The sequence below is a fragment of the Lipotes vexillifer genome, unplaced genomic scaffold, assembly GCF_000442215.2.
Source record: "Lipotes vexillifer unplaced genomic scaffold, Lipotes_vexillifer_v1.1 scaffold794, whole genome shotgun sequence".
NCBI lineage: Eukaryota > Metazoa > Chordata > Mammalia > Artiodactyla > Lipotidae > Lipotes > Lipotes vexillifer.
In genome coordinates this window covers 828,641-835,218 of record NW_006799310.1, presented here as the reverse complement: position 1 = coordinate 835,218, position 6,578 = coordinate 828,641, and the positions used below count along the sequence as shown (strand labels likewise).

General features: G+C 38.5%; 1 protein-coding gene across 1 annotated transcript in view; it reads right to left on the bottom strand.

Annotated features, from left to right (window-relative positions):
• Window positions 1-6,578, bottom strand: part of NELL2 (neural EGFL like 2) — a gene marked incomplete at its 3' end in the record, with an annotated part of 344,840 nt that overhangs the window by 127,166 nt on the left and 211,096 nt on the right. The gene's annotated exons all lie outside the window — the stretch shown is intronic.

The following is a 6,578-nucleotide window of genomic DNA, read 5'->3' as shown; positions in this document are numbered from 1 at the left end:
AGGGAAAGAAGACATTTCCTCAAGAGGATCACTTCTCTAATCACAATAGAAACAACAACAATAATTGTAGCTAATGTTTATTAAAGATTTCTTCTGTGCTGGGCATTTTACTAAAGATACAGAGCCAAGGCTTTTTATAAGTAAAATGACGTTTATTTAGGAGTTTTGTGAGTGCTGATATGCATATTTTCACTTCCTCTTCTTTACCGTTGTTCTCTCTGATCTGTGCCTCTCCTGGCCCCCATCCTATCTGCCGTTGTTCACAATATTCTTACTTCCTTCACTATTTATATACCAGTAATTATCATGGTACACACACAATGAATTATCTACCTTCTTCCGTACTTGTGATTTTGATAAACCCACCGAGAGCTATTTTTAAACAGTTGATAATAAAGTTATTGTACATCCATACAATAAATTATCAGCTTCAATTTCAATTCTTTTTGGAAGACTGCAGAATGAAAAAGATTAATGTTATGCTGCCTTTCCAAAATATCATCTCTTTAAGCACTTTAAGCAAATGACCTTTTCTAGCATTAATTAATAGGGAACTTCAAAGAAACACACAAAAAGGAGACAGCTATTTGAGAAAAGGCCACGCCTGGGTTACAACAGACTTAAAATCTTTGCTCTGGTTGCCCAGTAGTAAATCCTCTGCAACCTTCTGTGCATGTCAATAGCATCTAAAACTCTTGAAAATGCTAGAAAACCAACAGTAATAAAGCCCAACAAATAGGATGGTAACCATGATTTTTTTTAAAAAGTCAGTATTGACCTTGTTAGAGAAAGAGAAGTAACTACAACGAGATCATAAAATGTAAGTGCTAGGAGTATTCAATGCTGTAAAAAGTTAAGTACTTTAAGAAGTAAAACTCCTTGGGGAAGACCAGAGGAGGCTCTTTGTTTAACAACAAAAATCAAGTATCCAGAAGAATTTCTTGTGCTCAGATACTTTATGGACCTTCTGTGATATGTGACATGGACCAAAGCCTGCATTAGAAGCTCTGGAAAAACGGAAGCAGTCAGGGTCAGTGGAAAGCATACTGGGGAGGCATCATGATAGCGTAATTTGAGAGGCCCTAAGAAATCCCCTCTGCCACATCTGTGAGGTCTGCGATTTTTCCACCTGTTAAGCTAAGAACAGGTTTTTAAAATTTATTTTATTGAAGTATAGCTGACTTACAATGTTTTGTTAATTTCTGCTGTACAGCAAAGTTATTCAGTTATCTATCTATCTATCTATACATTCTTTTTCATATTCTTTCCCATCCTGGTTTATTGCAGGATACTGAATATAGTTCCCTGTGCTATACAGTAGGACCGTGTTGTTTATCCATTCTATATATAACAGTTCACATCTGCTCACCCCAAACTCCCAATCCATGCCTCTCCCACCTCCCTTTCCCGCTGGCAACCACAAGTCTGTTCTCTATGTCTGTGAGTCTTAAGAACAGGTTTTTGATAAGAGAAAGGAGAGGAAAGAACTTGGGGGAGAGTGGACCTTACTGAGAAGGGGTCCCTTTTGTGGCCAAAGGCCAATAGAAGGACACTGGGTACCTCAAGAACTGAGAGAAGACATCACTACACAAAGCCTAAAAGAAACCTGGAGAGGAAAAGGGAAATTAAAAAGAAAGTGTACATCCTACAGTTTCGAGTGGGTGACCTTAACTTCTCAACCTTGGCACCACTGACATTTTGGGTCATATAATCCTTTATTATGGAGGGCTGTCTTATACTGGATGTCCTGTGCAGGATAAAGATTAATGACTCAGTTGGAAAGTAACCAGAGAAAAGCTCCCAGTTGAAAGGGTTCCAGAAAAATAAGACATTTCCTCAAGAGGATAGCTAGTCTAACAATATTATAGGATGTTTAGCATGTCTCTGGCTTCTACCTATCATTAGGCCAGTAACAACCCCCCTTCCCCACAGCTGTGATAACCAACAGTGTGTCCAGACATTGTCAAATAACCTCTGGCAGGTAGGAAGACAAAATCGCCCTTGTTGGACAACCACTGCCCTAAAGGATGAATTTTCTCCCTAAGTTGGACAAGACCTTTTCCATTCCTTGGTGGTAGACTGGTCCACCCTTCCCATTCTCCTGTTCCCACTCTAAAAACCTATACAAGAGTGGGAAGATTATAAGCTCATTAACAGAAAAAAAGAATGAGAACTCTGTTTTTTAGTTGTAATACTCAAAGCAGAGAGATATATCGGGAAGATCTGAAATGAATGCCTTTTCCTTCAGAATATTTTTATCCTTTGATAATTCCAAAATTCTTGATCCCATCTTTATTTCCAGAGCTATCTTATTCTTTGTGCATTACACAAGACTAGTTTCAAGATGAGCTGTCTAGTAAGACTCAGAAAGATTTGCCCAATTTAATCAGTGCTTATGTGAGTAAACCAAGAAAGGCATTAGTCTAGATAAATAATAAAGACACTTTGTTATTCATGAAAATTAAGTTATTTTTGTAATCAGAGAAATGGAAGAATGGGCTTCTAACATCTTGGCTCATATAAACCAAACCCTTTTCCTTCCCTTCCCTCCTGCCTTTTCTATCCTTTCTTTCCTCCCTTCCTTCCTTCTTCCCTCCCTCTCTGCCTCCCTCCCTTCCTTCCTTTCTCTTTTCTTGTAGGTATAACCATGCTTTCCTCTAGAATAGGACAGGATATGAGAAGGACAGAGATTATGAAGTATTAACTAGAAAAAAAAACACCATCACTGGAAGGAAAATTATATTAATGAGTTCAGAAGAATATAAAGTGCTGCATCAACACTTTATCAAGAGTATAAACTATGCAAATGGTGCAACTGAGTCATCAGTGAAACTGCATAATAGAGTCAGAGGCCCAGAAAATGGCAATTTCTATTTTTTCTACTGAATTGTGATTTAGGATTATTACTATACGATCTGTAGGGGAAAAATTCCTCTTGGAATTGAAGCTAATGAAGTGAAACTATAGAAACGCAGTTTAACTACTGAATATTATAAATTGAATAATGCAGTTCTAAATAAAGTATGAATCTTTTCCCCTTACTTATTTTTGTGTGGTTACAAATTAAACCAATGGTGACTAATGTAAGAGCTAAGAATAAAAAGTCTTATCCTCTGGCCCCCTTTTGCTTCTCACTAACTGTATGACCATAGGTAAGGCAATTAATCTCTCTGAACCTCAATTTCCTCATTTGTAGAAGTTAGGAAATTGGGTTAGATTATCTGTAAGAATGCTTCCATCCCCAAAATTTTCTCATCATGGGAAAAATATAACTCAAATTATCTGAAAGTGAAAGGAAAAAAAAATCTGTGCAATTCTACCAGCTGTGGAAGGTGATTACTCTATAGCATACATAATTTCTATGCCAGACTACAGGGTTATAAAAGCAAAAAAAGGCTTCTTTTATTGATCAAAGGCTCCTGACTATAAAGTAACATGTATCGCCTTGGATTCTTCCTTAAATTAGAATGTCCATGATTAATTTTCAGATGGGGTAAGCACATATGAGAGTCTGCTGGGTACAGTGTTGACAACGTCACTTGTTACGCTGTGGCAGGTTGCTCTTCAATAGCAAAGAGGGGCAGGGATACAGAAGCAAAAAACAAATTCAGAACTTCAAGAGCTCAGTCACAAACATCAGAGAATGGCTCTGCAGTTGTGTTTTGACATTTATTCTGGAAGGCCTACTCCTGCAAGTATGTGAATGTCTGTTTCTAAACTTCAGAGAAAATAAATCCCAATCTTTATCAGAGATATAAAGTCCTACTCTGGTCTTATGAGAGCTCTTGAAAAGGTACTGCCTAGATGCCTTCAGCCATAAGGCAAACCCACATCATAGAGGAGTCAAGCCTTCTTCAAGCCTTATGTTCAGATGCTAATGCTAAAGGGTAGAGGAAAAGATTCAAAGAGGAAATATTTAGACATTCATTGCCTTTATAGGAACCCTAAATATGTGCTAGCCCTGCATGGTTTAGCATAAAATGTTGTGTCAAAGATCACCTGACTCTGGAGGACAAAGTAAATCCACTCATATTTCCAAGAAAATCCAACTTTTATGTACGGATGGAAATTCTCAAATTTGCAGACCTACTCATAGTAGGTAGAAAATTGCAGGGCAAGAAAGTCTCTCTTCTTTAAATGGAAACAGAAATAGTGGTGCTAGCTGGAAACGCTGGTGCATCATTAAGGAAACACATTCCATCATCTGCCAGATCATGAAATTCCTCGCTCTGGCTCCTTAGGCAAAAAATCATGGCCTGAACAGCTTTTCCTAAGATGACTTTGGCCTTCCTTGGTATTCCTACAAAGGGACACTTCATTTTTATCATTAGATACTTTGAAATCTTAAGGGGAAATTCTCCACAAGTAGTCCAAAAAAAATAAAAAACACCCCAGTAATTTGCGGGATTTTATTTGGAAAGAAAATACACTGGGAGAGGTAGAGCCAAAGCAGAAGATGCTCTGTAAGGGATGACAGCTGAACTAGTCCTTGGATTTACAGCTAACAGACAGGCTCAGGATGGAAATGAAACTCTTGAAAATACCCTCCCCCAAGAAACACTCCTCATTCAACACTAGGTCAAATCTTGTGTTGTGTACTCTTCCTTACTTGTCTCTAACACTTTTTAAGATTATAAGAAAAACAAAAAGAATCACTAGGAAGTACAAAAATATACAAAGCTTTTTAAGTCTCTAATGCCGAAGAATCAGCAGACTCCTTGAAAATTGCTAGCACTCTTATTTTTTTTTTTTTTTTTTTTTTTTTTTTTTTTTGTGGTTCACGGGCCTCTTACTTTTGTGGCCTCTCCCGTTGCAGAGCACAGGCTCCGGACGCTTTTGGCGTTAGGCGGGCCTCTCACTGTTGTGGCCTCTCCCATTGCAGAGCACAGGCTCCGGACGCGCAGGCTCAGCGGCCATGGCTCACGGGCCCAGCCGCTCCGCGGCATGTGGGATCTTCCCGGACTAGGGCACGAACCCGTGTCCCCTGCATCGGCAGGCGAACTCTCAACCACTGCGCCACCAGGGAAGCCCACCACTCTTATTTTTAATGAGTACATCTCGAAATATCACTCAAGTAGTTCTATCTTAGTTTTTTTTTTGTTTTGTTCTGTTAACCATTACATTGGAATGCAGATTTATTGATATTACCAACATTACAGCAAACTGTTTATTTTATTCTTCATGTATTCACTAAGACTTGTTCTTTTATATTCCTTTTTTATGTTGAAAAATATCTCCACAGTGCTCCATCCGGATACTTTGCCACTCAGTGTGATTATATTTTTTCTAAAGAAAAAGTGCAGAATTGTTCCCATAATGTGGAAATGTTTAGGATGAACTGACAAAAAAGCAAGAATCTGTAAATCCACTGGCAACTCTATGTTAAATATATTTTCTACCTTCAGAATATCTTTGGTTATTCTCCATAGACTGAGAAGGCAATTCTCATTACATTTTATTTTCATCATTCTGTTTTTATATAAATGCTACACTTGAATTTAGAGGAAGGACGGTTCCTTTGCTCTAATAAACAGGATATCAAGTATAGACAGTCCCCACTTAGAATGGTTCGACTTATGACTTTTCAGCTTCATGATGGTACTAAAGTGATAAACATTCTGTAGTAAATGTACTTCGAATTCTGAATTTTGATCTTTTTCCAGGCTAGTGATATGCAGTACGATACCTTCTTGCGATGCTGGGCAAGGGCAGTGAACCAAGTGTAAACAACTGATACACTTAGAACCATTCTGTTTTTCACTTTCGCTATAGTATTCAATAAATTACATGAGGTATTCAACACATTATTATAAAATAGGCTTTGTGTTAGTTGATTTTTTCCAACTGTAGGCTAATGTGAGTGTCCTGAGGACATTTAAGGTAGGCTAGGCTAAGCTATGATGTTTGGTAGGCTAGGTGCATTAAATGCATTTTCAACTTATGATATTTTCAACTTATGATGGGCACATAAGAGTAAAAATGATAAGATAACACTTTAAGTGCTCTCCAGTTTTATGATTTTACATGTTTTTCTAAAATATGGTATGTATATGTTTCTTCTATTTAAAAACAAAGCCAAAAGAATGTTGTATTTCACACCCACATTTCTTCAATCCCCATAGGCTGCAAGCTACTCTGTTAGCACCACTTTCTTTCATATTCTATAGAATATGAAGTGAATAGGTTGTCTTATCCTAGGACCAACTTCAGACATTACTAACACTCGAGATATCCCTGAGAAGGACTCTGGATGCTACTGATGGGAGTGATATTTCATAGCACAAACATAAGCGAAACTTCTTTGATGTAGATACTCCGCTGTACTCCCCAGAGGCATGAAGAACCTTTTCCCATTTCCTAGCACTCCACGGATCTAGTTCTGAAAACATTACATTATTTATGTCATTATTCTTCTATTCAAAAGTCAACTGTCGGGCTTCCCTGGTGGCGCAGTGCTTGAGAGTCCGCCTGCGGATGCAGGAGACGCGGGTTCGTGCCCCGTTTCGGGAGGATCCCACATGCCGCGGAGCGGCTGGGCCCGTGAGCCATGGCCACTGAGCCTGCGCGTCTGGAGCCTG